We start from the raw sequence: 13,968 nt of genomic DNA, 5'->3' as shown, positions 1-13,968 counted from the left end.
ACTTGGTGGAGCAATTTGGGATCACTGAATGACCTAGATATATGATTCATTGCTTCAAGCAGTGGTTCATCAAGATTCATTCTAATGGATGATACTTTCAAAATGTAACTAACTGCAAAAGATAAGGCTCCCGAAATATTTCTTGTGTTGCAGGAGGTTTACTTATTATGCTGTCTTGAAGATTGTTGTGGATTTTACCTTGTTTTGTATGTAAATGGTTAATTTATTTAATTGTTTTTTTAATTGTAACCAATAAACATATTTAAAATATATATATATATATTGGGAAGGGATGACGGAAAGGAGGGGCTTGCTGTTTTCTTCCCTTCAGACAGCAAGCCTACCAGTTTTCCGAAGACCTCAGAGGGTGAATGGGGCATGTACTCAAGAAATGGCCCAATGCACCGCAATATAAGCACAAACGATTTGTTTGTCTCCGGCGTTTCTCCTCTTTGGTTAGGGGACCACGAATCGCTCCCAACTGCATAGGTTCCCCTTGCCCTTCCATAGTCGTGACTGGACCTGGTGGACCAGACCTGACGGGTACAAGAGATTGCATTGTTTGCTTTTTTTCTCCTTTCCTTTCTGTTAGGTAATGGTCGAGTCGAATTACCAGATTGATGAGAGTGTGGAGATCATGGGGTTCCCTGTAGTGGACTAGCTCGTCTTTGAATTCCTCCCTTTATCTACGCCGAAAAAGAGTCAATATGGTGATCTTGGGTCATTGAGCATCAGCAGCTAATTGGCGGAATCGTCTAATGTATTGAATGATGTCTTGAGACCCTTGTTTTATGTTCCCCAGTCGGTTTTGCATTATATGTTGATGTCTCCTGTGTTGAACACTATGTTGATTGCAGTGTGGCAGTGGTGAGCGCTATGTGTCGATGAGATACCCGGGTGGTTGGGTATTAATTGGCTTGTGTTGATGGATTACGGTAAGCATTGTATGATATGATATGATATGTATGTTTCAGGCAGTTGTGTTGGGCTGCATCTGCCAATGGCCACAGAGTTGAACACCCTTCTGATTGCTGATGTGTTGTATGCCATGTTGAATACTGAGTGTGCCAGTGGTTGGCGTGGTGAGCACCATGTTTCCTGCTGCGCAGAATGGCTGTTGATTGGCTTGGGTGTATGGATTGTAGTAAGCATTGTATGTTGGCAGGAGTGTTGGGCAGCATGTGCTAACGGTCTCAGAATTGTACACCCTTTTGAAGACTGATGTGTTGTATGCTTTGTTGAGGACAGTGTGGCAGTGGTTGGTTTGGTGACTTGCATGTGTTGATGAGCTACATGGGTGGGTTGGCTGTAGATAGATTGTGGCAAGGGTGTTATGTTGATGGCAGGTGTGTTTGGCGGCATTTGCCCGTAGAGTTGAACACTGTGTGGACGGCTGGTGCATTGACAAGACACCATGTGTCAATGACGGGCATGCTTAGCGACTTGTGTTTATGAGGTGCATGGGTGGATGGCTGTTGAATGGCTGTGGCGATAGATTGTGTGACGCTTTGTATGTTGATGGCAGGTGTGTTGGGCAGCATCTACTGATGGTCGCAGAGTTGAACACTGTGTGACCAAGGCAGTGAACGCTCTGTGTCAACCTCTGTGCTGAGAAGCATGTTCTAGTGAGCTGTGGGTGGTTGCCTGTTGATGGATTGTGGTAAGTGTTTCATGTTGATGGCAGGTGTTTTAGGCAGCATTCGGGGTCGGACTGGGGCATAAAAGTGGCCCGGGCTTCAATAAAAAAGTGGCCCACAGTTGCAAATAGCAATGCATTCCTTTTGTGGTGTACTGTTTGAGCAATACGCAAGGACTGGGTCGGACTGGGGCATAAAACTGTCTGGGGCACCAATGAAAAAGTGGCCCACAGTTGTAAATAGCAATGCATTCCTTTTGTGACAGACTGGATAGTCCTCAAGGGAGTTTTTTAGTCAAATGTATTAGAAATTCTGCATTTTAAAGGATATGTGTTCCGTAACACTGCTCAAACTGCTACTCTGATAGTGAAGTTACTAAGTGACCCAATCAAGTCGGGCTCATTTTGACCGAAAAAACAGGTCCACACTAGCATGTTAGTTGGGCATGCAATTCGGCCATTGGCCGCCAGGCCCAACCTGGCAGCATTTCCCGTTCGCTGCAGAACTCAACACTGTGTCCATGTCTGGTGCATTGAACGCCGTGTGTCAATGGGTGTATGTTCAGCTACATGTGCCAATGAGCTGCATGCGCGGGTGGGTGGTTAGTGATGGATTGTGGTGGTAAGCATTGCTTGTTGATGGCAGGAGAGATGGACACAGTGTGCCGATGGCCGCAGAGCTGAACACCCAGTTTGACGGCTGGTGTGCTTGCGTAACGCCATGTTGATGACAGTGTGCCAATGGCTGGCGTGGTGAGAGGCCTGTGCGGATGGCGTGTTGCGCGGCGTGTGTCGATGCCCATACATGTCCCTTCCTGCTGCCGCCGCCCGCACAAGTTGAGGGGAGCGGAGGCATGTGGCTCTGGGAAGAAATGTAGTTGCTAGGTAACCCCTTTCGAAGGATGCCTTTTTTCCCTTCTTTTTTTTCTCTTCTTTTCACCAAAGGGGAGGGGTGTGGGTAGAATAAGATTAAGTTAATTTCACGCAATATTGCTCAGGCTGCGAAGGGAGCCGAGCGAGGAAAGGCTAGCGGCCCCGACTGAAGGGTAGGAAGCAGCGGCTGTGTCTACATGTGCTCCTGGCTGTCCTCCTGTCCCCGCTGCCGTGCACCCCCGGTCTGTGCCCCCTGTCTCTGCCACCACCCCGTCTGTCGCCCTCATGGTGTCCGAAACTCTCACCCTAACGCCCATCACCTGTGTTCTGTCTGTACCCCTCGCCCTGCATTTCCGCAGCCACTCTCCTACCATTGTGCCCACCCTCCCTGTGTCCTCATTCTGTGCCCCGCACCCTCTATCAGCACAGCCGCCTCTACCCCAACTCTCCTACCGTCCATAATAGCCACCCACCATGTACCCTCAGTCTCTGCCCCATCTGTGTCTGCCTCAGACCTACCTCAACACCCGCGCCCGGCCTGCACTGCAACTCTCTCTCCACTGTCCCACGCCACCCCATCACTTCCATTATAAGTGTACTATCACCTCTCTATACACCAGCCCAGCACCCACCTTTCGGCAGGTCCTGAGCTTCTCACCACTTCACCCTATGTGCACTGTCGCCCCTCTTCCAATTCCCCGCTTCACCACCTCTTAGTACACCAACCCTCGCCTACTCCCCCCTCCCCCGGCCATGACCCCACCCAGCCTGAACTTACAATTCACTCCAAAGAGACATTGCCCTCCCTGTACTCCCAACTCCCCCACGCCCCTGCTACAGCGCCCTGCCATCACCCCGCCCCACCCTGCCCGTGCTCCCATTGATCTGACGCTCTCCCACAGCCACCCCTCACCTTCACCCAGTGAACACTGCCTACTCTCCCAGATCAACCGCATCACATCTCTACTCTTCACTCCCCCCCCACTCTGCCACACTCTGTTCTGACATTCGCGCGCCACTCCAGGTTCCCAGCACCCCATCAGCTGAGACCTACCTGTGCCCCCGCCTCTCTTCGAATATACCACCTGCCACACACCGTGCCCCAACTCTCTCTCTCACCAACCCATCCAGATTTCCCCCCTTTTCCATACCATCCCCTCCCTCGGTCCCCCCTGCTAGTATTCCAAACTCTCACTTTACCATCATCCCATCCCCTCCCCTCCCCCGCCTCCCCCATTACATCTCCAATCCATTCTTGGCCCCACTATTACCTTGCTCCCCAGAGTTACCTCCTCCAGACAATGCCTGCCCCCTCCCGCCTCTTCTCACCCCGTTACTCTCCGTTCCTTATCTGCCCGTTTCTATCCGCGCCTCTTCCCCATCACCCTGCGTCCGCCACATCCCTGATTAATTCCTTCTCTCTCTTCCAACAGTTTGCCCCCTCTTGCCTGGCCCACCATCGTCTCCCCCACCTGCTTCTTCCTCGGACCTTGTTTTTAAAGCCCTCCACGTTTTCTGACCCCACCTGTTTCTAATCCACACATGTTTCTAACCCACCCTCCCCAACTGTTTCTGACCCCTCCCGCCCCACCACGTTTCTGATCCCTACCTGTTTCTGACACCCCTCATTCCTTGCCATGCTTCCTGGCCTCTGTTCATTTCTGTCTGTACAGTGGTCCATTTTATTTCTAAAGCTATATTAATGCAGTTGCCCCTCCTTTCATGCTGCCCTTCCCTCGCCCCCTCACTCATATGCGCCTCTTCTCCCTTTTCCCTCATTTCCTTCTCTTGACTCCTGTCCCCCAACTCGCTCTCCTGCCTATTCCTCCTACGCATACTCCCCCCACATTCGGCCCCTCCTTCTTTTTCTACTCTCCATCATTTCGTCTCCAAGGTCCTTCATTTCACACCCTTACTCCTTCACTCGTATGCCTGCCTTACTCCCCTTCCCAATACATCCTTCCCTCGCCTCATCCTCGTCGAGTTCGGCTTCTCTCCCCTTTCCAGTCCTCTCCGCCAAACCTACACACTTTACTTACTCTGCCCAATCTACTTGCTCTCCCCCATCTTCCTAAACTCTCATTCCCAACACTCCCTCAAACTTTACAGTTCACCCGCTCTCATTTCCAATGCCCAAGTTGCCTCACACATCACCCATAACTAGTCCCCTCTTTTGCCCTTTCTCTCTTGGCAATTCTTTCATCTCCCTTCTCTCTTTCCCTTATCCACTCCCATCATCGGTTTCTCTACTCTCCACCATTCCTTATTCATGCATTCACGCCTTTCGCCGTTCTGCCATTTTTGTGCCCTTATCTTCCCTTCCTCCTCTCTTTTACCCTCTTGTACTACTTTCTCACCCTTTTCATACTCTTTCCTCATTGCACTACCCATCTCTTCCCCACCTTCCTTACTCGTTTCCCCCTCTGCAACTCTTTCCTCCCCTAGTATAGTCTTCTCCCCCCTACATTCACCTCACTTACTTTGCTCCTCTTCTTTGCTTCTGACTGTCCATCCTCCCATCGCAACAACTCCTGTCTTACCTTCATGTTCCTCCCGTCTACCTTTTCCACACTTCCATCCCCTCCATATCCTGCTCTTTTCATCTCTCCCAATTCCTCTCCTACTTTCCTCATAAATATTCCTCCCTTTTACACATTCTGTCGCCCCCATACTCTTTAAATAATCCCTTAATGACTCTCCCATCCTGGTTTTTACTCCCTTGTTTCTTCTACATCATTCCTCGGTCTCCCACCTTTTCACCCTTCCCTGCCCAACACTTTCCTCCTACTCTTTTCTCCAACTCTTTCCTCCTTCCGGTCCAGTTCTCATTACTCTCTCTACTACTATTACCCATTTCCATCTGCTAGTCATGGCCTACACCCCTCTCCTTCTTCTACTACAATCCCGCTCTTTCCTCCCATTTCCACTCTTTTCCCCTATATCATGTTCTTATAGTTCCTCTTCTCACCTGCTCTTTCCCGTTACCCACTCCTACTCTCTCCTCCCTCCCCTCCTTTAGACTTTTCCTCTTTTTCCTCTCCTACTACTTCGTTCTAAACTTCTTTCCCTTTCCTATTTCTTCCTCATCTCGCCTGCTTTTCTCTCCTTTTCTCACCCACAGTGTCCTACCGCATCTCCAGTATTCTTTTCTCCCTTTATCTCCACCTTACTTCACCTTCACTGATCTTCTTTTTCCTCTCTTCCCTCTCCTTCCTCAATTTTCCCACACTTAACGCAGTTCTTCATCTCTTACCCCCACCACCTCCCCTCTTTCACGTACAGTAAAACTCTTTGATCTGCTTCCACTATACTCTCCACTGCTCAAATTCTCATGTTCTACTTGCCTCTCTTACCTTCTTTTCTCAAACTTCCCCTTCATCATTTCACCTTCCTCTCATCCCACCCTTTCCTTGTCTCTTCTCATCTCACATTCCTTATTTTCTATCTCTTTCTCTCCTCTTTACCTTTCCTCCAGAGCACTTTGCTACCTCTTCATCCCGTGGTCTCTGCTCCCTGTTAACTTTCATCTCACCCGATCTATTCCCCCTCCACTTTAGTCTCTCCACTTTGCCTACCTTATTAGCCCTGCCATTCTCCCCTATTTTCAATTCCTTAACATCTCTCCTCTTCCCTATATTCTCCTTTGCCCATCCCACCTCCTCTTTCCCCCCGCTCTGATGGGTTTGGAGCCAGGAGTTCCCAAGTACAAGTCCCAGCTCTCCACTGAAACTCCGTGTGATTTTAGGACACATTATTCTATTTCTCTGCGACACAGTTCAATAAATTTGACTTGGTCAATGATTCGAATATGACTTGCATTTACAACTTGATTGATTGGTTGATTTGTGGTTGAAAGTCGGGGTCTCAGCTGCTGGGAGCTCTGAGGGGAGCTACGTCTGGACATCCCAAGCCATCTGATCATGGAATGCAGACTAAACACATTTACTATGTACAGTTATGTAGAAACATCTTGATGAGCCTGACCCCGGGCCGGTGCAAATGTGAAAAGAGATTTACAAGTACAAAGAATCACAGATATAGCAAGAGTGTCCATAGGGGTAACACTTTGCTGAACTGTTCTTTGAACACAGACGGGGCATAAGGACTTCATTTGTGCTAATATACCAGCAGCCTCTTTATCCTCATTGAGTGGATACGTTGGCATTATCTCCATTGAATGAACACACCAGCCATCTCTTTATACCCATTGATTGGATACACATTAAGTGTACACATCAGCCTTCTCTTTATTCAGCGTGGATACATTTACATTATCTCCTTTAAGTGGACACACCAACCTTCTCTTTATCCCAGATGAGTGGATACACTGACATTATCTACTTTGACATTATCTACATTGAGTGGACACACTAACCATCTCTTTATCCCCATTGATTACATCGACAGTATGCCAATTGAGTGGACGCAGCAGCCATCTGTTATCCCTATTGAGTAGATACATTGACAGTATCTCCATTGAGTGGATACAGCAGCCGTCTCTTTAGCCACATTGAGTGGATACATTGACATTATCTGCATTGAGTGGGCACACCAACTGTCTCTTTATCCCCATTGGATACATTGACAGTATCTCCATTGAGTGGATACAGCATCCATTTATTTAGCCCCATTGAGTCACGAACCATCTATTTATCCCCATTCAGTTGGTACATTGGTTATATTTCCATTGAGTGGACACACCAGCTGTCTCTTTATCCCCATTGAATACATTGACAGTATCTCAATTCCGTGGACACAGCAGCCATCTCTATCCACATTGAGTATACACTGACAGTATCTCCATTGAGTGGACACATCAGCCTCCTCTTTCTCCTCATTGAGTGGATACATTGACATTAACTTCATTGAGTGGGCACACCAACTGTCTCTTTATCCGCATTGTATACATTGATAGTATCTCCATTGAGTGGATACAGATTCTGCCTCTCTATCCAAATTGAGTGCATACACTGACAGTATATCCATTGTGTGGAGACAGCAGCTGTCTCTTTATCCATATTGAGTGGATACATTAACATTACAGGGCTTGAAATTCAGATTAGATAAACAGGAGCTAAAAGCAGCTCTTGTTTATCGAGCATTAAACAGTGCACATGAGCTAATTCTGGGAAACAAGGAGTTAGTACACATCGTTCTGCAAATCTAATTTCCACATAAGATGGAAACCTATAATTTCCCCAATTTTTTATGACCTCTTATGCTTGAAATGTCATATAGATGTGTCCAAATGTTTATTTATAGATTGTCTCAAATGAGTTCAATTTACATGGGTATGTTTGGCACATAGTTGGCCTTGGGAGCCAAAAGTAGCTCTTGGTAGCTGTTGGTGTCAAGATAACCAGTCTCCCCTAGATTACAAGCAGGAGCTAAAAGGCTCCCAACTCCCCTCAATTTTGAACCCTACATTATCTCCATTGAGTGGACATAGCAGCCGTCTCTTTATCCCCATTGAGTGGATACATTGACAATATCGCTGTTGAGTGGATACAACAGCTGTCTCTTTATTGACATTGAGTGCGTACATTGACAGTGTGTACACAACAGCTGTATATTTATCCTCACTGGACAGTATCTCCATTGAGTGGATACACCAGCAACCTCTTTATCCCCTTCATGTGGCTACACTGGCAGCCTCTCTATCTCCATTGAGAGGATACATTGACAATATCGCCATTGAATGGATGAACGGACACTCTTTTTATCTCCTTAGGGGGGCTACATTAAGAGCGTCTTTATCTCTATTGAGTGAAAACATTGATAGTCTCTTTATCTCCATTAAGTGGATGCGTTGACAATCTTTTTTCTCCATTAAGTGGATCCATTGGCAGTCTCTTTATCTTCATTTAGTAGATGCACTGGCAACTTCTATCTTCATTGAGTGAATACATTCACTGTCTCTTTTCCCCATTGATTGGATGCATTGACAGTCTTTTCATATACACTGAGTGGATATATTGATGTTCTTCTTATCCACAGTAAATGAAGACAAAAGTCGAAATCTCTTTTTTTTGTCTGGTGACAATGGGGATCTCTTTATTGTTACTGATTGGAAATCATGATAATCATATTTTATATCCATTTAAAGCACATATGAATAATCACTTTATGGCTATCAGATCGATAAGATGAAAATCTCAAAATCTTCAGTACGTTAATGAAGTGACAATTTCTTTATCTTTATTCAATGGATACATTAATAACCTCTTATTCTTCATGAAATTGATGCAATTTAAATCTTTTTATTTCCATCCAATTGTTACGTTGTTGCTTTATTGAACCATTGAACTAATACATGAACTATTTATCTTATCTGAAGGGATGTGTTATCGCCTTTGAACAAGCACGCTGACAGAACTTTTGTCCATTAAATTTACAAGTAGATTGAAAATACCTTAAGCGCCATTCAATAAATACATCACTTTTCTCTTTACCTTTACTGAACCACAATGGTGATAATATTACTGTCTCCATTGAATGGATATATTGACAACCATTTTATAGCCATTAAATGACTACATTGGCAGCCACATTATTGTTACTTTGATGATATTCTAAATGTCATTGAATAGGTTCATTGTTGATCTTTGTATTGGAATTGAATGGATACATAAACAACCACTTCATACTCATACTTACAGAATGGATACAACAGCAATCTGTTTATTTCCATTAGATGGAAACAGTGAAGATATTCTAGTATCGACTAAAAAGCTACATTAATGGTCCTTGCCTATCAGTTTAATGGCTACATTTGCAATCACTTTATCTCCAGTAATTTGATCTATTTTCCGTCTCCAGTGTCTCCATTAAATGGGTGCATTTATTATGTCTTTATCACTCTTTCATGGACATGTTTATGATCTGTGATATCACCATGGAATGAATGCATTAATAATATTTTATATCCGTTGTCACCTTTTTCATCTCAATGAATCTAAAATTAATGAGTTCTGTGGGCCGGACACATTAAACTTCTCTTTATCTCCATTAATTTAATGCCTTGAAAATGTCTTTATTTCAAGCAAATTGACTTATTAACAATGACTTTCTCTACACGGCGGAATTGGTTTGTTGATTGTGTTTCGATTGGATGGTGTTTTTGGTGATGTCTTTATTCCCATGGGGTGGTATATTGGCTTTTCCGTCTCTTTTGATACATTGACAGTTTCTGTATCTCAAATGAATAGATACGTTAGCAAGCTCAAGTATCTTCACTGAATAGATACATTGATTTTCTTATAGCTCCATACAATGAATAGATTGATGAGCTCTTTATCACAATGGGATTTATATATTGTGTGAGGATGCAGAAGTGAGCGATCAACACAAGAGTTGTATGGTGATTGTTAAAAACGTTTATTGTATCCAAAAGAAAAGGGAAACCTCTTCCTATCCCTAATGCTAAGAGGGGGTTCCCTGCCTCAAATAATATACTAAGAAACCTGTTAGAATGTCCAAAATAATAAGTGTCCACCATTGTGTTAACTCCCACTTCTTTCCCTAACACTTAAAAATAACTAAAGGTCAAAGTCTCTGCTGGGTCCAGAGGAATGATCTTCTTCTGGACAAAGGGTTTTAAAGTTTCTTTGAAACGGGGCTGGTGGAGTATTTCCCCTCCCCCTGGTTTCTCTGTGGTTTCTATCCAATGTTCCACAATATCGGAGGGGATGACTCCCTCCCCCTGGCTTCTTCCCAAGTGTTCCACAATACCAGAGGGGATAACTCCCTTGCCCTGGTTTCTTCTGTTTCCTTAGTTGTGGGTCCCAACCCTGGTTGGTTGACCTGCTACTCTTCCTTGCCAGGTACCGTGGTGAAGAAGAGGTATGATGCTTCTCTTACTCCCCAGCTCTCTGTATGCATTCCACCTGGTTTCCTTCCCTACCAGGCACTGTACCTATGACAAGCCACAAGAATATAGTGGGTTGCTTTTATGGGTGCATGTCCCAGACTCACAATTTAAATCCTTAATGCACAGACCAACTGGTGTACTCTCCTTCCAGGTACTGTGACTATGATGAGCAACAATGATGCTGTTATGGTTGCAGGTCCTAGACTCACACTTTCTATCTTCTTTTCATAGTCCACCAGATATACTCTCCTGCCAAGTACTGTGACTATGAGGAGCATAGAGGCTGCTCCTCCATTCTGAAAAAGTTCTTTGGTTTCTATTAGGGTCCCAGACCCGTACTCCTGGACTACTTTCTTCCTTCCCGCCTCTCCGACACTGGTTTGGGACCCGGCACCTCCCTTTTCACCTGCATAACTTTTCATGCAGTTTTTGGAACACCTGCGATCTGCCGTGGGGCTTCCCTGCCACTCGGCATATTCCACTGCTCTGCTGCGGCACCACTGTGTGAAGCCTTCTCCAGCTGGTGTGGCTCCTGCTTCCCACGCTTGTTGGTTTTCAGGGATGTCTGGAGCTTCTTCTTCTCGGGCCTCCTGAGGGGCTGTCCACACCGAAGCTGCTTCACACCGGCCTGCTCCCGTATCAGCGTCCTCGTCTGCCTTATTCCTGCTTCTCCCATGTTTTCCTTCACGGTTCCTCCAGGGAGGGCTCGACAGACTCATAATACATATGCAATGTCCACAATGACTAGACTGCTCTTATTTGTGCCGCGGGGTGTTCTTCAGCACTCAGCGCCTCTTCTTCATCTGAGTATCATCACAGATACTCTACTGGGCCACAGATGTTCTTCCTGCAGTGGGCCTCACGTGGGTAGTCCCTTCTCTTCCTCGTCTCAGTATAAGGTAGCAGGATGGAATGGCCTACTCTACATAAACATATTAAAATTGCTCTTTTTTGAGAGCCCACCAGGGGGCGCAGATATGTGGCCGCCTGAGCCTTCGTCTTCCCTGAAGCCCACGCTGGAATGGTGGTGCGTTTCAACTAACTCAGCCCGTTTTGAAAAGTAAGCAGACAGGTGAAGAGAGGAAGCGGCTGGCACTTGGCTGGTCACTTCCTGGACGGAATCGGCAGGGGATACCCTCCGAACATGGTGCAGATAGGTGTTCGTCCCTGAGGCCCGGCCACATCGCTCGCTGGACCCCCAGCAAGCAGACAGCCCCACCCGGCGCTCAGCTCAGTGGATCGTTAGTGAGAGACTGCAGTGACAGAAGGAGTGGGGGCGAAATCCCTAAGCGCCAGCCAGACGCAGCACAGAGAAAACGAGCAGATCGCCCTGTCAACGTGTGTCCAGTACGGAGAGCGAAGGAGCAGGCATCGCCTGGAGCAACCTCGCGAGCTGTATCCCAAGAGAGGTCAGTGCTCATGAAATGAACTGGGGTCGATAGGGAGCATTGTCCATTGGGAAGCGAGCACTCGCAGTGAGTGGCAAGTAACACCCGGCTTAGCGTGGCTCCCAGCTCCCGGGGCCCGGCCGCCATCCTCCCGCTTCACATCAATCAACTTGAGCACTCGGATAATTCATCACCCCAGATATAAGGACCCACCTTAACTGTCTCTGCAATTGCTGTAATCTTGTCTTCCATAACAAGCTGCAGAAAGGAGGGTCCACGTGTGCCAGTGCACATAACATCACAAGCCAAATAAAGGAAAACGGGATCTTTTCATGTGCAATGCCCTGCATGTAACCAGCCCCCTTGACCGCAGTCCGAATCAAAAATCGGGTGCCCTCAGCTCGCGGTATAGGCGGCGTGGAGGGGGCAGCACAGTCGTGGAGGTGCGCACAGTGTTTCATTGTGCCCCCCTACCTGTGCTATCAGGGTGCCAGGAAAGGGAGCACTTTAATATTGGGGAGGCAGTGGACACACAGAAGCATATGCTGAACCAGCCCCCTTGGTACCACGGACCATCCACCCTAAAACAAACTCTGCACTGCATCACGCACATCCAGGCACTATTCAATTGCGGTAGTGCAACCCACCATCACCGCAGGCACCTGGAGCAGGGGACCAAAATCAAGCACCGGTTCAAGCACGAAGTTGAAAAAACTGCCCACCATCAGCACCGGTTGCCATAAGGTGTACATGCCTAGAGAACTGGACCCTGCAACTGCACACAATTTACAGGAGTTTCGTCACACAAGTCCAAACATGGCTACTCAACCTCCAACAGATCCGCCAATCATACCAGGAGCAGATCATGATGCTTCCACAAAAGCAGATATCCGTCTACTCCTGGATGAAATCAGGTTGTTGAAGAGCAGCATGGCAACCACAGTGATTTCTTTGCAACACAGAGTCAACAAAATCAAGGACAAGGTAGAGGCTCTGGAAAATTACCAACTGTCGACCGACCTGGTGGAAATGAAAACAGAAGGTCGCTTACAGGACTTGGAGCAGAGAAATGTAGACCTGGCCAAGGTTGATGACCTCGAGAACCAGGAGATGAGATCTAACATACATATACAAGGCCTCCAGGAGACGCCAAACGAAACCCCATTGATCCTGGAAAGGCAAGTGAAAGCCTTAGTCAATTCTCTCTTCACCTCCCCCCTAACGCCAGACCTGGAGTTTGAAAGAGTGCATCGGGCTGGGGGCCCCTCGAATGGACCGAGGTTGGTCCTAACAAAATGGCATCATTACGGGCACAAGGTCGAAATTCTGCAGCGGGCAAGAGAGCAGTATCACATCAACTTCGAGGGCTTGCGTGTTAGACTCTTCCAAGACTTGTCAGCATCTACTCTCGCCAAAAGGAGAGATTGTCGCCCGCTAAATACATGGCTATGCAAACAGAATATCCGCTAAAGGTGGCGCTTCCCCTATGCGCTTTCCTTTGAACACGGCAACAAGGAATATAGGGTGGTCTCCATGTAAGAAGCAAACAGTATGCTACAAGGTCTAACGGCGGGAACAGGTGGAGTCGAGATGGAAGAACTCCTGTCATCCTCTGAACCACCCAGGAAACCATGGGCCCCTGGCCCAGGAGGGGGCGTATTAAGGGCACCAGGAAATTCAAAAGATTCAACACCCCATGACTTGCCGTGAGGCAAATAACTGGACATGAACAGACAATCCAACTACCTAAGGACGATGTGTGATGCGTCTTGGCACGGGAACGAGAACTTTCAGCCAAGGCTGTTGCACTGGCCATGGATAGAGGATGAAGGCCTGCCTTATCTCTTTTCTTTTTTCTTCTTTTTCTGGGCTGAGTGGTTAAGTGTTGGCTGCAGAATGTTAGCATCGACTAAAAGCAAGCATGTTATAGTTAACAAAGTTGTGGGTTTCAGGGAGTATCCCTTAGTGTGGCCCTATTTCACTCTCTTTGTTCTTCAGGGTCTTGAGGGTAGGGGCGAATAAGGGGAAAGAATACTCGCAGGGGGAAATGGGGTGGTCAGACACAATGGAACTTCTGCACAATTCACATTTCTACAGATCAGCACGCAGCTCACTCTCTTGGGTCTCACACCTGAAGGGAGAGAGAACACTTCAGGCTGCAGCAGTCTGGGCCATGAGAAAGTGAACACTGGGGATAAATG

General features: G+C 46.9%; 1 protein-coding gene across 5 annotated transcripts in view; it reads left to right on the top strand.

Annotated features, from left to right (window-relative positions):
- The window catches only part of SYNGAP1 (synaptic Ras GTPase activating protein 1), a 2,054,767-nt gene that overhangs the window by 221,910 nt on the left and 1,818,889 nt on the right, over window positions 1–13,968 (top strand). The window contains exon 1 of one of the 5 annotated variants that reach the window (XM_069635199.1): window positions 2,620–2,682. The exons of the other annotated variants lie outside the window; for them this stretch is intronic. The gene's annotated coding sequence lies outside the window, so the exon portion shown is untranslated. Of the gene's footprint in view, window positions 1–2,619; window positions 2,683–13,968 lie in introns of those variants that run through there. 5 annotated transcript variants of the gene reach the window in all.

Source organism: Ambystoma mexicanum, chromosome 13 (genome assembly GCF_040938575.1).
Source record: "Ambystoma mexicanum isolate Mex_15411 chromosome 13, UKY_AmexF1_1, whole genome shotgun sequence".
Classification (NCBI taxonomy): domain Eukaryota; kingdom Metazoa; phylum Chordata; class Amphibia; order Caudata; family Ambystomatidae; genus Ambystoma; species Ambystoma mexicanum.
The sequence above is the reverse complement of the archived record's forward strand: the minus strand, read 5'-3'. Positions and strand labels throughout refer to the sequence as shown.